The 18,756-nt window shown below is 34.2% G+C and overlaps 1 long non-coding RNA gene and 1 pseudogene across 2 annotated transcripts; one reads left to right on the top strand and one right to left on the bottom strand.

The window, feature by feature from the left end:
- Positions 1-6,836: 6,836 nt before the first annotated feature.
- LOC124886441 lies at positions 6,837-15,481 on the bottom strand. Of its 2 annotated transcripts, XR_007043613.1 has the most exons (4): positions 15,244-15,481; positions 14,291-14,350; positions 12,272-13,720; positions 6,837-7,138 (listed from the first exon to the last, which is right to left on the bottom strand). It is a non-coding gene; the product is annotated as an uncharacterized LOC124886441 (long non-coding RNA). The 2 variants fall into 2 exon arrangements; XR_007043614.1 differs by lacking the exons at positions 12,272-13,720; positions 14,291-14,350; positions 15,244-15,481 and adding an exon at positions 8,021-8,872.
- Positions 15,482-15,667: 186 nt separating this feature from the next.
- LOC107839569 lies at positions 15,668-17,545 on the top strand (annotated as a pseudogene).
- The last annotated feature ends 1,211 nt before the right edge of the window (positions 17,546-18,756 follow it).

Below are 18,756 nucleotides of genomic sequence, written 5' to 3'. Positions count from 1 at the left end.
ATACTTATTTGTTAAATTCGAAATATAAGATTATATTTTGATATTTTTAGATCCTTTATGTGCTTAGCTAGATATCTTTTCCTAGGTTGTTATGAATGCGTGGTGAAAATCGAAGTGACAAAGAATCGAGTACGTGTTCAAGAGTTCGGGAGTTTTAATTATTTTCTTTGTTTTTGAATTAAAAAGATTTGAGAGTTTTGAATTTAATTGGTTAATATTTTTGTTTTGTTCTATGCTTTTGGATGATCATATACAATTATCAAACATGTTGATTTGTCGATTTACTACAAAATGATGAGATTTGAATTGTCCTAATTGAAAGTGTTCTCATTGATGATATGTTCGATGGATTCTTTTGTGACATTTATACTTAAATAAACGAAAAACAAGTAAATATTTTGCAGGTAATTCTTATTTTTGTTTGTCAATGTTTCTTCTTTTTTTTTTTTTTTTAAGTCTTGAGAAGATTAGTTATCTCAGGTAATTGTCCAATTTATCTCTTGAAATGTGTTATGTAATTAGCTAAATATCTTTTCCTTGATTGTTATGGATGTATGAAAGACAGTCTAGGATTTATCTAAAATGGTTATTGTTTGTTTACTTATGTTCCGGAGTTTGCTTTTGTCGTTCTTTTCTATTGGATTAGTTGAACTTATTTTTTGTGCTTGTATCCTAAAAAAATCGAAAAGTTCTTGCACATTGTGTATTTTAGCGACTTTCTTGGACAGCGGGTGCTTAAAAGAATGAATTGACATTATTCTTCTGTTTCTCCTTTTCAAAATAGGAGTAAGGTCAACGTATACTCTATTCTTCTAAGGCCCATTTAAGAATTACATTTCATTTGTTGTTATTATTGGTTGACTTTAATTCTGAATATGATTTTTAGTTTTAATAGTAGAACATTACATTTTTTTTTTTATAGTTTATGTTTACTTTTAACCATCAGCCTACATACTTGACTATGCTTCAACTCCTTCTTACTCTTTTTTTTTTAACTAAGTTAGTGTACGTGTGTTGCATGTGTGTCTTGCACCAAGAAATAAAACTATATATTAAAAGTATCAACTGACGTTGAAACAAACATATGTCTATTTAAATAATATATATAATATTGTATTTCAAATAGTATGACATCTCGTATTATTTTCTTCGCATCTTCATATTGTTGGATAAAATATGATAATCGGCAAAGAGAAAAATTATCTTTTAGGGAGAAATCAACAATTTTAAATTTTATCAAAATTAACGTAAATTTTTTAACCTAAAAAGTGTGTTTAAAGAGGAACATGATAAACCACTGTCATATTAATAATTAAGGAGCAAAATTAAATGTAGTGAACAAAATTTTTTATTAATATCAAAAGTTAAAATTATGTTCGTATTAATACACTTAGGCTAAGTTTGGCAATGAGAAAACAATTCTTTTCGAAAATATTTTTCACTTTATTCAAGAAATGATGTTTGGCCGTACAAACTCCAAATACAACTTTGAAAAAGTGAAACAAATCTCAACCTATATTCACTTTTTTAATTCTTATTTCTCTCACAAAATATATATTCATAGTCAAACTCAACTAAAACTATAATTCTAATTTCAACTCCAACTTCAACTTAACTCTATTTTTTTTACTTTTATGACCAAACGCCTATCAAAACACATTCTAAGCTATAATAAAGTAAAGGAAAATTCAGCAATTAAAAAGTGGCTATTGCACCCTATCATTTAATCCACTTCTACTTTGATTCAAGCAAGTGATATTGAATTGGATTTGACACATATATGATGTTGGGTTTGCAAGTTCTCATGACATACTTATGTGAATAAATAGGTTTGTGAAAATAATTCTCTAACAGATACATTAATTAAATCATATTTTACGATTAAAGTATGAACTTGATCTTTTCGAGATATATCTATATCTATTATATTAATAAATTATTATAAATAAAAATCACAGAAAACTTCTCAATTAGTGATAATCTATCAAGAATACATGATAATTTATTGTTTTAAACTTCAAAAACATACTTAAATCACAAAAGAAAACTTCTTAATTAACAATCGTCTATCTATCAAAGTATATGACAATTTATTTTTATCAATATAAAAATCATATCAAAATTTTAGAAAACTTACCTCAAATCACAAGCACATTTGCAATTAAACCTAAACAAAAACCTAACCTCAATAAAGAATCTATTTGTCAAAGAAAACTCTAAAGCTATACTGAATCCGAAAAAATCAAAGTATTCTAACTCAAACATACGACAATCATTTTTTGCCACCAAAAAAATTGTGAACGTTTGTCCTTGGAGAAAAAAGAATTTAAAAAAAAATTATACGCAAAACCTATGGTAAAAAAGTTCTAAATTTTAGGTAAATAATTAAATATTTGTTGGTGACTATAATTTATTAAATGGTGAAAAAAAGATTTTGTCTATTTTCTAATATTTTAATGAAAGACGAAAAGTTTGAATCATATTTTTAAAATTTTTATTTAAATAGAGGTAAAGAGAAAGAGAGACAGAGAGAATATAAACCTTTGAATTTTTTAACTGCCATGCTTCTTTTATTTTTTTATCTGCTTTATTATTCGACTGCAACATGCTTGTTTGTTCATTTTTTCGATAAAAATTTTTCAAAAAAAAAACATATACATCAAAATGTTAGATCTTCAAATACACCATAAAAAATATATAGACAGAAAGTTAGATCTTCAAACATTAGAAAAAATAAACACACAACAAAGCAAAATAATCGATATTAAATAAATAAAAAATCAGAAAAAAAAAATAAGAAGAACAATGTGTAAGCTACACCAATTGCGTGTTATTAACCCAATTGCATGTTATTAACCCCATATATAGCAAAAAGAGTCGTGTGAAGTGTTGTCCTAATTTATTAATAATAGAATTCCTATAACTTTTCCATATACAAACTAATTCCTAATTGAGTAATAATAGAATTCCTATAATTTTTCATATACGAACTAAAAGACGAATTCCATATAATCTTTCCATATATCAACTAAAAACCTTACTTATTTTTTTGCATACATTTATTATACTCAATATTTGATATTATTAATATAATAAATATTATATAAAATAAGTGAAAAGACTATTTTGTCTAAAGTAAAGTGTTTTTATGAATGACAAAAAGTTCAAATCACTTTTCTAAGAGTTTTCACGCTTTTAATATATTATAGATATAGATTATAGATGAATTATAATTTAATAATTAAATTTAAATTTTTCAATGTTAGTTTGGTTCTAAATATTATAAGTAGTAAAAAGACCTAAAAAGTCAAAGTGATATATTGTAGTAGTAAATTTCAAATACTTTAAATATAAAGAGTTTTTACATAATCATATGACTTTAATAACTCAAAATTTAGTTGGTTTTAAAATTCTAAATATCATGAAAAATTGATTAGTCGCAACTCTAGATTAAATTTTAGAGCACCGTTAATATTTTTAACTGATTTCCTCTCTATCATTTTCTTTGATTAGCATGCTTTTTTCATCAATTAAAATTTTACGTTATTTAAAGTTATGTAGCATATATATATACTTTTTTTTTATAATCATGATGTTCGGGTCAGTTTACGCACACCTTAACTAATTTTACGGAATACCTACCACCTCCACCAACAATAGGTTTCAGGTAACTCTATCTACCAAGATTAGAACAGACTATGTATACTTCTAAATATAGTCTTTTCTTTTTTATCTTCTTTGTTATGATGCATGATAATTATAGTAATTAATATTTTTCAAGTTAAGTTCTATTGCCTGCATAATAATGTGCTTTCATGTATCAATTAATAAAAAGAATTTTCACTTTTGATTTAAGTTAAAATATCACATTGATTTTAACGTTAATTACTTTTTTAATTGCTTGAAATAATTTATACGTTCAAAGCACGTACATTAAACTAGTTATTTATAATAAGGGCAAGAGAAAAGAAAACAGAAGAGTGGAGACGTGTATCATGTTTTAAAAATGTTCAGCGTTGATGGCATAATTAAGATAACCATAGAATTATTAGGGGTACTGTATTTGTTTTTTGTTTTAATAAAGGCAAAATGATCGTCTGGACCCCTGTACTTTGTCGGTTTTATAAGTTGGACATTTCTACTTGCATGTTTGTCATCTGAACCCTTTAACCCATTAAAAAGCAACATTTTACATCCTTTGACCATTGACCAAGCCTATGTGGCATTCAAATGCTGACTAGGACAAAGAGCGTGTAGTCACACGCTTGGGGTGCGAGTGAGGGTCAATTTTTGACCAATTTTATATTAAAATAATTTTTTTTTTTAAAAAAAAAGTAGCACTCAATTTTTTTTAGTTTTTAAATTTAAAAATATTTTAAAAAATTTAAAAATAATAATAAAAAAAAGGTCACCCCCAACTCCCTCCCCCAATCCAGCCGCTCCCCCAGCCCACCCAATCCCGTCCCAGCACCCCCCGCCCGTCGCAGCCCCGTCGCAGCACCCCCTACCCCACCCAGCCCAGTCCCAATACCCCCAACCCCACCCAGCTTCATCCCAGCACCCCCCACTTGATACCAACAATAATGTACAAAAAATTTACTTTCCTTAGCATCTCTACTTCACCATTTTCCCTCAAAAACAATTCAAACCCTCCATTGATGCCAACAACAATGTACAATCGCCCTCCATTGTCCATCATTTCACTTCTCCATTCGAACTCAAACAAGCCATTGTCTTCCTCATCAAAAGCAACAAACGTCTCTCCCTCCTTCCCCTTCCTCGTATTGCTTCCATTTATGCACTCACTCCTCATTTTTCCTTCGCACAGCAGATCTGGGCAATCCCTGAAGAGGGTCTTTGCTTTGTTTTTTTTTTTGTCAAGTCTTTGTTGTAGTTGATATTGTTGTTGTTCAATTAACAACAATAATAAATCCAGTATATTCCCACCTAGTGGGGTCTGGGGAGGATAGAATGTACGCAGTCCATACCACTACCTCTAAAGAAGTAGAGATGTTGTTTCCAATAGACCCCCGGCTCAAGACACAGGACAATATACAAAAAAATTTAAAGCATGAAATATGATAAAACTAACATAGATGCAACATCCACAAAAATATTGTACATTACCAAACAAAAGACACCAAAATCCTCCAAACTACGAACTACGATTCATCCACCCACCTTATCCTTCTATCCTAATGTTTTTCCTCCAAACCTTCCTATTCAGGGTCATGTTCTTAGTGAGATGTAACTGCTCCGTGTCACGTCTAATCACTTCTATCCAGTATTTCTTCGGTCTACTCCTACCCCGCTTGAAACCATCTATCACTAGTCTCCCACACCTACGAACTGGGGCATCTGTGCCCCTCCTCATCACATGACCAAACCATCTCAATCTCACTTCCCGCATTTTTTCCTGTAGCAATACCACTCCCACCTTCTCCCGAATAATCTCATTCCTAACCCTGTCAGCCCTTGTAAGACCACACATCCAACGCAACGTTCTCATTTCCGCCACCTTCAACTTTTGGATATGAAAATTCTTAACAAAAAAAAAATTGAATTACCCAAATCACAAAAATTTCAAATAAAGCATAAAAATTGAATTTTTACATTGAATTTCAAATTTCTCAAATTACCCAAATCACAAAAAATTCAAACAAAGCATAAAAATTGAATCTTTACGTTGAATTTCAAGTTTCTTGAATCACCCAAATCACAAAAATCTTCAAAATCTTTCTTTTCATACTTCTTAAATTTTTCGGTCCTTACTTTAAATTTTTTCGTAGAGCAAGAAGAATAACAAGATGAAGATGATAAAGGAAAAGAAGAATGAGAAGAGGAGGAAGAAGAATAAGAAAAAGAAGAAGAAAGAAGAAATGGAGAAAGAAAGAACGGGAAAGGCAGAAAAAGAAAGAAAAGGGGGAAGAGAGAGAAGGGGGTGTTTGTTTATTTATTTATTTTAATATTTAATATTTTTTATATATAAAAATGATACGGAAAATGATGTGACAGATGTGGCAGCCGACGTGACAGCTGACGTGGAGCGAGTGTAACACACTCACCGAAAAAGTGTTTAAAATGTTGCTTTTTAATGGGTCAAAGGGTCCAGATGACAAACATGTAAGTAGAAGTGTCCAACTTAAAAAACCAATATAGTATAAGGGTTCAGAAGATCATTTTGCCTTGAATAAATATAATATTTGGATAGTCAATAATATCTTTTTCATCGCTACATAATTTTACAATATCAATAATTTGAAGAATAAACCTACAAAAAAGTAGAATACATAGTCTCCCATTTGAATCCTAGCACAGGCAAAAAAGACACTAAGTTGTTCTTACAATATGTCCTAGACTCAGTGGACAGAGTTATCTGGTATCTGGTATCTGTTGCTGGCAGGAGGGGGTAGGTATTCCATGAATTTAGTCGAGGTGCGCGAAAGCTAATTCGGACATTACAGTTCTAAAAAAAAATGGTTGGCTACATGGTAGAGCTATTACAAAATGATAGGATAAAGATAAGAAAAGAGTATGAAATAGTAATAAATAAAGAATAAATAAATAAATAGAAATAAGTACACCAAATTATTTGTTACACAAAAATATGACTTTTTCATCATTTCTAAAAGATGGATTTAAGGATAAATACAATAAAATTTAAGTAATAATCAAAATCGTGTTTAAATTAACAAAACACAATAATTACAACATGTAACATGTCACGACCCGTCCTCTCAACAAAGTCATGAACGGCACCTAGTGCCTTACTTTACCGAGCCAACCGACTTAACTATTCTAACATGTAATTTCATGTCACATACCCCACACACATATAAAATAAATGACAAGTATCTTTATTAGAACACCAGTTCAAATGATTCTTAGAGTAATTCAAAGTAACATGATCAACCATAGCCAACTAAAAATACGTCTATGAAGCCTCTACTAGAGTGCTAAGAGGAATGCACAGGACATAGATTTCCTGGCTAATCTCTAAAGTGAATACTGAAAAAGAAATAAGTGAATGAAGTTGATGAAAGAAGAGAAACTCCACGATCAAGAGCGGAGCACACCAATCAGCTTCTAGAATAAAACGGCTTAGCTTGTAGTCTGCTCGTCTATATTACCTGCACACCTACATTGACATAAGTCAATATAGGTTCCACAAAGAGAACGTCAGTACACCACTAGAGTCTCAACATTCCCCATTACTAATATCAGAACGAGACATTGTATAAAACATATATGGGATAAGGGAATGAGAGAAAACAAGTCAGCATGCCTTATGGAGCATATTACAGAGTAAAGCAAGAGAACAATCACAAAACTTATAGCTTATTTAATTAGTTCATTCTTTTCGCTTTCTTTAAATTGATTCAGTCGATTGAACATTTTTAATTCTGTCCACTATGGTAATGAGTAGCCCCTTATACGGTTACTCGTGGCCCTTTATACAACCACTAAATTTGTGCCTCATTATGACAATCGTGGCAACCCTTTGTACGGTTGCTTGCGACCCTTTATACGGTCACCATTCAGATATAATGAATCATGGCAAGTCGGTAACCCTTTATACGGCTACTGGTAACCATTTTGTACGATTACTAAGTTATTTAAGTTTTCTTTAAAGTTCCAACAAGTTGCTGATCTAAGGGAGTACATTACGGTTATTACCAACATGAAAGAGAATCACACAAATTTTGGATGGAAGACTCGATCATGTTTCCAGAGAACAATCACTGTTTTGGGACATTAAACTTAAGAATATCATTGCTTTTGGTATGTCAACTATGAAAGTTAATTTTCAGGACATATGATACTGCAATGTAGTAACTACCACGTTAGTTTGATAAATCCAAAGAGAAAACAGAGAGCACAGGGTAACTAACTAAACAAAGGCAATGTGAACTCACTCGTTCCAATTGAACTCACATTCGTATTTAGAAGCATTTTGTCAAACACCTTATAGACATGACTTTGTAAGAAAAGACTTTAGTAAGAGCAAGTCTTAACTCACCTCAAGATTCTTCACTGCTAGCAAGGTTAACTTCTACCTTTTTCCAATGACAATCAACAATTTAATCTTTTGTATACGAGAGACAAGAGCAGCAGAAGTTACAAAGGACAAATTAAAACTAAACCCTGTAACCTTTTTTTTTCGTTCTCTGTTAGCAGCCACGAAGGCACACGTTGTATGCAGTAAATTTGTAGGCTTGACCCATATATATTTATCTTTTTCTCAAATAAATAATTCATATTATTTAACTAACCAGCTAAACACATACAACATGCCCCTAATTATAATGACTAAAACTCTCACTTATAAATTAATGCCTCCAGTGTGTGTACACATTACACATATATTCAATAATTACTCCACCCATTCAATTAAATCTGCTTTTGACCCGTTCAAATATGTATTTTCATACTCACATCATCTTGAAACTTAGAAATCTAATTCTCTCACATAATCTCCATCAAATGAATATAAATTCAAGATTTTTAATAAGCATTAAATTATCTTGGGGCTTCAAATTCTGCCCCCCTTATATGACATTCGTCCTTGAATGTTAAATCCATGTTATACATATCTAAAAGTGAACCTTAGGACTTGGTCCACATTCACTTTTCTCTTAATGAACTAAAATTTGGCTAACTCTCAAAATTTGTAAAAAATTCGCTAGAGTTTCCTTTGTAACGGGAGCTATCCCAAACTTTCAACCTGTCCATATCAATAATCCAAATCTCATTCAGCTATCCAACCACCACATATTAACAAGGTCATCACGACCATACATATCTTACAAAATATTAAAACTGTGCATGTTCATTCCTATACAATTAAGGAGAATATTTTAAAAAGTTAAATATTTACATACCTTCTTCCCCGAAAAAGTGAGGGCATCTTTTTCTCATACTTTCTTCGGCTTCGCATGTAGCCTCTCCTAATTTATGGTTCCGCCACAAGACTTTGACCAATGCTACATATTTGGTTCTCAACCTATGGACTTGCCTGTCAAGGATCTTTATAGGAACTTCTTCATAAGTTAAGCTCTCATTGACCTCTACCTCATCCACTGGAATAGCATTGGCCTCGTCGTAAAGACACTTCTTCAACTTAGAAACATGAAATACTGGATGAACCGAAGATAGCTCGGGTGGAAAGTCTAACTCGTAGGCCACGTTGCCCTTCTCATTCAAAATCTTATAAGGCCCAATAAATCTAGGACTTAACTTTCCTTTCTTTCCAAACCTCACGAATCCCTTCATTGGTGACACCTTCAAAAAGACAAAGTCACCCTCCTTAAACTCTAGATCCCCGTGCCTCTTGTCTACGTAAGACTTTTGGCAACTTTGAGCTGCTTTAAGTCTTTCTTGGATAATCTTCAGCTTTTCTAAGGCATCCTGGACTATCTCGGGACCAATCAAAGGTACCTCTGATGGTTCGAACCAACCTATCGGAGATCTATAACGGCGTCCATACAGTGCTTCATAAGGAGCCATACCAAACTTGTCTGGTAGCTGTTATTATATGAAAACTCTATAAGTGGCAAGTGTTCATCCCAATTTCTGCCAAAGTCTATTACATATGCTCGTAACATATCTTCAAGAGTCTGAATTGTCCTCTCATTCCATCAGTCAGAGGATGGAATGCAGTACTCAAATTAACCTTAGTACCCAACCTATTCTGGAAGATTTGCCAAAATCTAGTGGTGAATTGAGCTCCTCGATCAGAGATAACTAAAATTGGAACGCCATGCAATCTTACGATTTCTTTAATTTAAAATTGAGCATACTGCTTAGCAATGTAAGTAGCCTTCACTGGCAAAAAATGAGCTGACTTCGTAAGTCGATCTACAATCACCCAAACAGAGTCATGTTTATGATAATTGCGAGGCAATCCAACAACAAAATCTATATTAATCATCTCCCACTTCCATGTAGGTATAATGATATTTTGAGCCAAGCCACCAGGCCTTTGATGTTCAGCCTTCACCTTCTGACAATTCATACACCTAGCACATGCTTAGCCACGTCCTCTTTCATTTTGTTCCACCAATAAATTTCCCGCAAATCTTTATACATTTTGGTTGAACCTGGATGGATTGAATAACCTGAACTGTGTGCCTCTATCATGATTTGTTCCCGAAGGCCACCAACGTTCGAAACACATAATCTGCCATTTATTCTCAATACCCCATCATTATCCCCGATGGTAATAGCTGAAATCTCCTTCTTTAATACCCCATCTTTGATTGCCCGCATCTTTGGATCTTCATATTGTCGCTCTTTCACTTCAACTACAATGGATGACTGTACGTTAGGAAGCACCTTCAAGTTACCCTGGTCAGTCTCATCAAGCCTAACACCATCAAAACACAGCTTCTGCACTTCTCTCGCTAGCGACCTCTTATAGGTCTGTAAGTGATCTAGAACACCCATAGACTTTCAACTAAGGGCATCAGCCACCACATTAGCCTTCCCTGGATGGTATAAGATGTTAACATCGTAGTCCTTCAATAGCTCTAGCCACGTCCTCTACCTCAAGTTTAGTTTTTTTGTTTGGAAATATACGGAAGGCTTTTATGATCTGTGAATATCTCACAATGTTCGCCATAAAGATAATGCCGCCATATTTTTAGAGCAAATACAACTGCCGCAAGCTCTAAATCATGTGTAGGGTAGTTTTTTTCATGGGGCTTTAATTGTCTTGAGGCATATGCGATGACCTTTCTATTCTGCATCAAAACACAACCGAGCCCTACCCTTGAAGCATCACAATACACAGTGAAACCATCTGAACCTGTTGGTAATGTTAGCACTAGTGCCTCAGTCAACCTCTTTGTCAATTCCTGGAAACTTTGCTCATAAGCATCAGACCACTGGAATTTAACGAACTTTTGTGTTAGCTTAGTCAATGGTGCTGCTAGTGTGGAAAATCCTTCCACAAATCTTCTGTAGTAATTTTCTAGACCCAAGAAACTCTGAATCTTAGTAGACGTCGTCGGCCTAGGCCAATTGTTCACTGCCTCAATCTTCTGAAGGTCTACTTTAATTCCCTCACTGGGTACCACGTAGCCAAGAAATACCACTGAATGTAGCTAAAATTCACACTTAGAAAATTTAGCGTAGAGTTCGTTATCTCTTAATACTTGCAACGTCCTTCTGAGGTGCTCTGTATGCTCTTCCTTGCTTTGGGAGTACACTAAAATGTCATCTATGAACACGATGATAAAAGTGTCTAAGAATGGCTTGAATACTCGATTCATGAGATCCATAAATGCAACTGGAGCATTCGGCAGCCCAAAGGACATCACTAAGAACTCATAATGTCCATAGCGAGTCCTAAATGCCGTCTTAGGAATATATTCCTTCTTTTTTCTGAGCTGATGATAACCGGACCTCAAGTCTATCTTAGAAAAGTATCTTGCCCCTCGAAGTTGGTCAAACAGGTCATCAATTCTCGGCAAAGGGTACTTGTTCTTAATTGTGAGCTTATTGAGTTGCTTGTAATCAATACACATTCTAAAAGATCCATCTTTCTTTTTGAAAAACAAGACTGAGCACCCCATGGTGACACACTCAGCCTGATGAAACCCTTGTCTAGAAGGTCTCTCAATTGCTCTTTCAATTCTCTTAGCTCTGCAGGGGCCATTCTGTATGGAGGTATAGATATGGGTTGGGTTCCTGGATGAACCTATATACCAAAATCTATTACTCTTTCAGGAGGAAGGCCGGGCAGCTTATCTGGAAAAATATTTAGAAATTCTCTAACAACTGGAACAGACTGAAGGGTCGGTGACTCTGCCTCAGAATTAATAACATGAGCTAAATAAGCTAGACACCCCTTTTTTACCATTCTTCTAGCCTTAAAGGTAAGAAATAAACTTAGTTACAAGCGAGGTTGAACAACCTCTCCACTCTAAGACTGCTTCGTTAGGGAAATAAAACTTAACTACCTTCGCACAACAATCCACCATGGCATAACAGAATGACAACCAGTCCATATGCATGATTACATCAAAGTCTACCATTTCTAGTTCCATAAAATCAGCAGTGGTACTACGACCCAATATTGAAACTGCACAACCCTTGTAAAATTATGTTACTTCTATCGAGTCACCAACTAGGTTAGAAACCAAGTATGATGTTTCTAGATGCTCAGATTTTAACCCGAGATTCTTAGCAAAATAGGGAGTAATATATGAGAATGTACATCCTGGGTCAATTAACACATACGCATCATGTTCACAAACTGATAAAGTACCTGTAACTACGGCTGAAGATGTTTCTGCATTCCGATGGTCTATCACCGCATAAAGACGGGGTTGTCCCCCTCCTTGGATAGTAGACCCTAAACCTCTGCCTACCCCATGTTCGGGTTGAATCTGATGATTGCGAGCTGGGGTAGGATTCGCAGCAGTGCCAACTGTAGAACCTGAAGAATAAACTGCTCCCTTGCTTGCATTGAGTGGCAATTTAGGACAATTATACTTCAAGTGTCTCATGTCTCCACAATGATAATGACCTTGCATCCCAATCTTGCACTGACCTGAATGACCCTTCCCACTAGTACTACCGGTGACCTTTTAATTGGGTAGCTGGCCAACACTACTATGACTTTGAGGGACTGGAGTTCTGAAGTTTTAATTCTGGCGGGATTGGTTCCCATAACCTTGGCTATGTCTGATAGGAAAACTACCACCTGACTGATGTGCGGACTGAGCAGGTGCTGAAAATTCCCTACTAAGAAACCCTTTATTTCCACCACTAACAGGACCGCTAAACCCACCTGTTGTTTGAGCCTTCTTATTCTAATCTCTTTCAGCTCTTCTCTTATGCTTCTTTTCTTCTAAGCTCTTTGCAAAACCTACTACAGATGCAAAATATTCCATGCTCACAGCTGCAACTGCAGTGGTATCCTGAATGTGATCACCTAAACCGATGATAAACCTGCGAATCTTGGCTTTCTCATTTGGGATCATATGTTTAGCATACTTGGCAAGCTTGATGAACTCCATATAATACTCTTGCACGGTCATGTTCCCCTGTCTCAAAAGCTCAAACTTAGTAGCATTGGCTTCCCTATCCTCGTCTGGTATGAAATTAGCTATAAAAGCCTCTGTAAACTCTTCCCAAGTTGGAGGGTCATCATCTTTGCTCCTTTGTTTTTCCCACATTTCAAACCAAGCATATGCTACATCTTTGAGTCGATATGAGGCCAATTCAACTGCATCATTCCCCGATATTTTCATCACACGAAGAGTTTTCTAAACTTCCTCTGGCCATACCAATGGATCTTGCTCAGGCTTGGTCCCACAAAACTCTGGAGGATCAGGTTAATAAACTCCTTAACCCTGAAAGAAATAGAACAATCTCGTCTACCTGTGCTTGGCGGAGTTTGATCTCTCTTCTGCCCTTGATTAGCCATGAATGTTGTAAACATATCCATAGCTCCTTTAACTGCATTAAAAGCTTCCCCCATTTCTGGAGGCATCATGACCTGAGCTGGAATAGTGGTTGGCATAGGCTGAGGCACTTGTTCATGAACCACCTGCTCGACTTGACTAGCTTGAGGTACCTGAGCCGTCTTAACCGGTTGACCCTTCTTCGGAGCTGGGGCCCTCTTAGTCCTTCCTTGTGCTAAAGAATAATTCCCAACGGCTGCGCTAGAAGCATTTCTGTCAGAGTTACGAGCGCGAGGCATTTATGAAATCTTGAGAAGAGAAAAGAAAAAAAAATGTAAGTGTCAGAAGCATACTTAAGCTTTAGCTCTACCGCACGATTAAAGTAAAATGTGGGAAAACTTCCTTATATGTTTATAGACTCCTGTATATAAGCATGGCGCGCTACATACCCATATACAAGACCCAACAAACACGGCTTCATAGACCCCTAGGACATCCTAAATCTGGCTCTGATACCAAATTTGTCACGACCCATCCTCTCAACAAAGTCATGACCGGCACCCGGTGCATTACTTGACCGAGCGAACCGACTTAACTATTCTAACATGTAATTTCATGTCACATACCCCACACACATATAAAATAAATGACAAGTATCTTTATTAGAACACCAGTTCAAATGATTCTAAGAATAATTCAAAGTAACCTGATCAACCATAACCAACTAAAAATACATCTATGAAGCCTCTACTAGAGTGCTAAGAGGAATGCATAGGACATAGATTTCCTGACTAATCCCTAAAGCGAATACTGAAAAAGAAATAAGTGAATGAAGTTGATGAAAGAAGAGAAACTCCACGATCAAGAGCGGAGCTCACCAATCAGCTTCTGGAATAAAACGGCCTAGCTTGTAGTCTGCTCATCTATATTACCTGCACCTACATTGACACAAGTCAATATAGGTTCCACAAAGAGAACGTCAGTACACCACTAGAGTCTCAACATTCCCCATTACTAATATCAGAACGAGACATTGTATAAAACATATATGGGATAAGGGAATGAGAGAAAACAAGTCAGCATGCCTTATGGAGCATATTACAGAGTAAAGCAAGAGAACAATCACAAAACTTATAGCTTATTTAATTAGTTCATTCTTTTCGCTTTCTTTAAATTGATTCAGTCGATTGAACATTTTTAATTATGTCCACTGTGGTAATGAGTAACCCCTTATACGGTTACTCGTGGCCCTTTATACAACCACTAAATTTGTGCCTCATTGTGACAATCGTGGCAACCCTTTGTACGGTTGCTTGCGACCCTTTATACGGTCACCATTCAGATATAATGAATCATGGCAAGTCGGTAACCCTTTATACGGCTACTGGTAACCATTTTGTACGATTACTAAGTTATTTAAGTTTTCTTTAAAGTTCCAACAAGTTGCTGATCTAAGGGAGTACATTACGGTTATTACCAACATGAAAGAGAATCACACAAATTTTGGATGGAAGATGTTTTCTCTGCTCGATCATGTTTCCAGAGAACAGTCACTGTTTTGGGACATTAAACTTAAGAATATCATTGCTTTTGGTTTGTTAACTATGAAAGTTAATTTTCAGGACATATGATACTGCAATGTAGTAATTACCACGTTAGTTTGATAAATCCAAAGAGAAAACAGAGAGCACAGGGTAACTAACTCAACAAAGGCAATGTGAACTCACTCGTTCCAATTGAACTCACATTCGTATTTAGAAGCATTTTGTCAAACACCTTATAGACATGACTTTGTAAGAAAAGACTTCAGTAAGAGCAAGTCTTAACTCACCTCAAGATTCTTCACTGCTAGCAAGGTTAACTTCTACCTTTTTCCAATGACAATCAACAATTTAATCTTTTGTTTACGAGAGACAAGAGTAGCAGAAGTTACAAAGGACAAATTAAAACTAACCCCTGTAACCTTTTTTTTCGTTCTCTGTTAGCAGCTACGAAGGCACACGTTGTATGCAGTAAATTGTAGGCTTGACCCATTTATATTTATCTTTTTTTCAAATAAATAATTCATATTATTTAACTAACCAGCTAAACACATACAACATGCTCCTAATTATAATGACTAAAACTCTCACTTATAAATTAATGCCTCCAGTGTGTGGTACACATTATACATATATTCAATAATTATTCCACCCATTCAATTAAATCTGTTTTTGATCCGTTCAAATATATATTTTCATACTCACATCATCTTGAAACTTAGAAATCTAATTCTCCCACATAATCTCCTTCAAATGAATATAAATTCAAGTTTTTTAATAAGCATTAAAGTATGTCGGGGCTTCACATAACAACCATTCAAACAAGCTGTGAGGCAGCTGCCTTTGGTTTTATCCTTTAGAGCGGCCTGTACATATAATATATGTATATAATACGGACGTACGTACGTACGTACCTGGCATTTCAAAATTAGTCAGTTGGTCATGGCATTGGCAATTAGAGTGGTACTGCTTTATCTCTTAATTATTATTATCAGTTTGGTGCTTCGTCAGCTGATCAAAGTTGATGCTGTGAATTAATAAAGCTTCAACAACCAAGATTGAGGAAATTAATGCAGGTTTGATAGAATTTATCAGTTTGGTGACTCTATTTCCGATACAGGAAATTGCCTTAGAGAGAGCCTTTGTGGAACTCATTCTTGGTGTAGACTGCTTCCATATGGAAATAAAGAAATAACTGGGCGTTGTTCTAATGGCATGCTCATCGTGGATTTCATAGGTATTATGAATTAATTGAATTGGTGAATCCCCAACTACTAAAACCTTTACATACTATGATGTTTTTTGTGTTTCTCTCACGTATACAGCTGTGAAATCTGGTCTTCCTCTCCTAAATCCATACAAGGACCGAAATGCAAATTTTAGACATGGTGTGAATTTTGCAGTATCAGGGGCTACTGCTTAATCAGTAGAATCCCTGACAGAGAAGGACATTGCTATGTCCTTCACAAATAGTTCATTAAGTGTTCAACTTGATTGGATGGATTCTCATTTCAAATCGACCTGCTCTCCTGGTAATTTATTTATTAGTTAAGGAAATTATGTGGCCTTTTAGTCTTCTCTGCTTGCAAGCTAATTTATAACGAATTGAATTGATATTTTTCTACTTGTTGCTTGCCAGATTGCCCAAAATATTTGAAAAATTCACTTTTCCTAGTTGGAGAAATAGGAGGAGATGATTTCAACTATGGCTTAAAGCAAGGTAGAACCATAGACGATGTTGATACCATCATTGATGGTGTTAAAGTGAGTTTAATATAATCTTATGTTATAACTTTTCCATTTAATGATTATTATAAGGGCACCTATCATTGTTTGGAGTTTGTTTCCTAACTATGTTTTTTTTTTTTTTTTCCAGCGAGTCATTGGTTTTGGGGCTACCCGAATGGCAGTTCCAGGGAATTTCCCAATTGGTTGCTTCCCAAGTGCCCTAACTAAATTCATGACCAATAGTGCAACTGCTTACGATGAGTATTGTTGTGTTGAAGACTGGAATAATTTTATAATGTCTTACAACAATCATTTGCAACAAGCCATTGATGACTACTACAACACCTATCTCTGGCTTCTACAGAATGCCGTTGCTCTTGGTATGGGTATAATGTTTTTTTTTTTTTTACTATTATTAAGATGATCAAATTCTCCACACATACATATTAATAGGTAAAGTGAAGAAACCCATATTCAATTTGCTTTACTTTTTAAAACAATTTTTCAGGATTTAACAAAGACTCTCTGCAGAAAGCTTGTTGTGGAACAGGAGGAGACTATAATTATAACGAAGGTACAAAGTGTGGTGATCCAGGAATTGAAGCGTGTGATGATGCGAGTACTTACATAAATTGGGATGGAGTTCATTTGACACAAAAGGCATACAGTTGGTTAGCAAAATGGCTAATCGATGACATGTTAACCCAATTGAATTGCCATGTTTAAGTTCAAGCTTTATTAAATTTCTTTTACTTATTTTGTGTTTCATTATTTTATGGGATTCATATTTAAAGTTCAGACGTGGTTTAAAATTAATATTCAGTCTTGTTTAGCACCACCACATGCCATTGAATCAGTTGCACTTGAAGTTGGTGATTTCTGTTTTCATTTCGATCAAGAAGTGAAGTGTAATACTTTAAGAAATATTTTATCTAAAACTTACATTGAGTGTTTCACTTTTTGTTCTCTGTATTTTTATGTTGAAAAAGTGACTTTAAGAAGTAAAAAGTTTTAGAGATAATTGCAGTTTTGCAAGGTCGAGTATTAAACCAATACCTCTTCTAGCTAAAACTTGATAATTCTAGTCATGAGCTAAAGATATATCGTACTTGTAATTGTGGTGACACACTTTCCGATACTGAAAACTGCATTACAGAGCCCTTGTCATATACTCTGAAAGGCTATCTAGTAGCAGGTGCCAAGTATGGACAATAGTGTTACATTCCCCTATATAGTATTGTGTTACTCTCAAGCACAGTAGTGATATGAAATTAAAATCCAATGAAGGCCTAAAATTTAAACCATAAATTAATATATTTTCTTGTTAAGTTTATTCTTCTAGCACTTTTAGATTCAAAGTTGTTAATATTTGATTTTTTTTTCAAATAATTTTTTTAATTAATAATAGAGTTGATTCATTTTTCATAGATAATACTTTAAATGTGTCAAATCCCTTTCTATCTATACTGGGTGGCTCTGGTACGTGCCCATTATTAAATGTGTAGCACGGCCCAATACTGTACCTTATTTTTGAATGAAGTTGTAGAGAAAAAAATTGGATGAATATGATAGTAGAACCCTTAAATAGTTAAAAATCTATGAAATTATTTATATATTTAAAAATCACGTAAAAATATTATTCTATAAATTATATTAATTTTCAATTCAAAATATTTTTAAAATATATGAAAATAAAAAATACGATCAAAGATGGACATTAGGATAGCGAGAGTGACAATTAATAACTTGTAGGAATAGCATACTTAATCAAATATAGAATTATTATTATTTTGCATATAAAAGAATAGTGAATTATTAGATGTTATTTAATAGAATTATGAATTATTAGATGTTATTTTAGTGAATTATGCTAGCCCTCACAAAGGCAATATTTTATTAGGTGTTTATCTCGAATTTAATAAATATTTCTTTAGTTCATTTTTATTTGGTTCACTTTGACTTAATGCAGGATTTGATGATTAGTACTTTATAGTTTCTTAATCATAAGATTATTGGATAAAATGAAAATCTCTTTTAGTTTGGTAAAATAATAAGTAAAATGGAAAATCACATTT

Source organism: Capsicum annuum, chromosome 8 (genome assembly GCF_002878395.1).
Source record: "Capsicum annuum cultivar UCD-10X-F1 chromosome 8, UCD10Xv1.1, whole genome shotgun sequence".
In the NCBI taxonomy this organism is placed as follows: Eukaryota; Viridiplantae; Streptophyta; class Magnoliopsida; order Solanales; family Solanaceae; genus Capsicum; species Capsicum annuum.
Note: the sequence above shows the minus strand (reverse complement) of the source record. Positions and strands in the feature narration are given on the sequence as shown.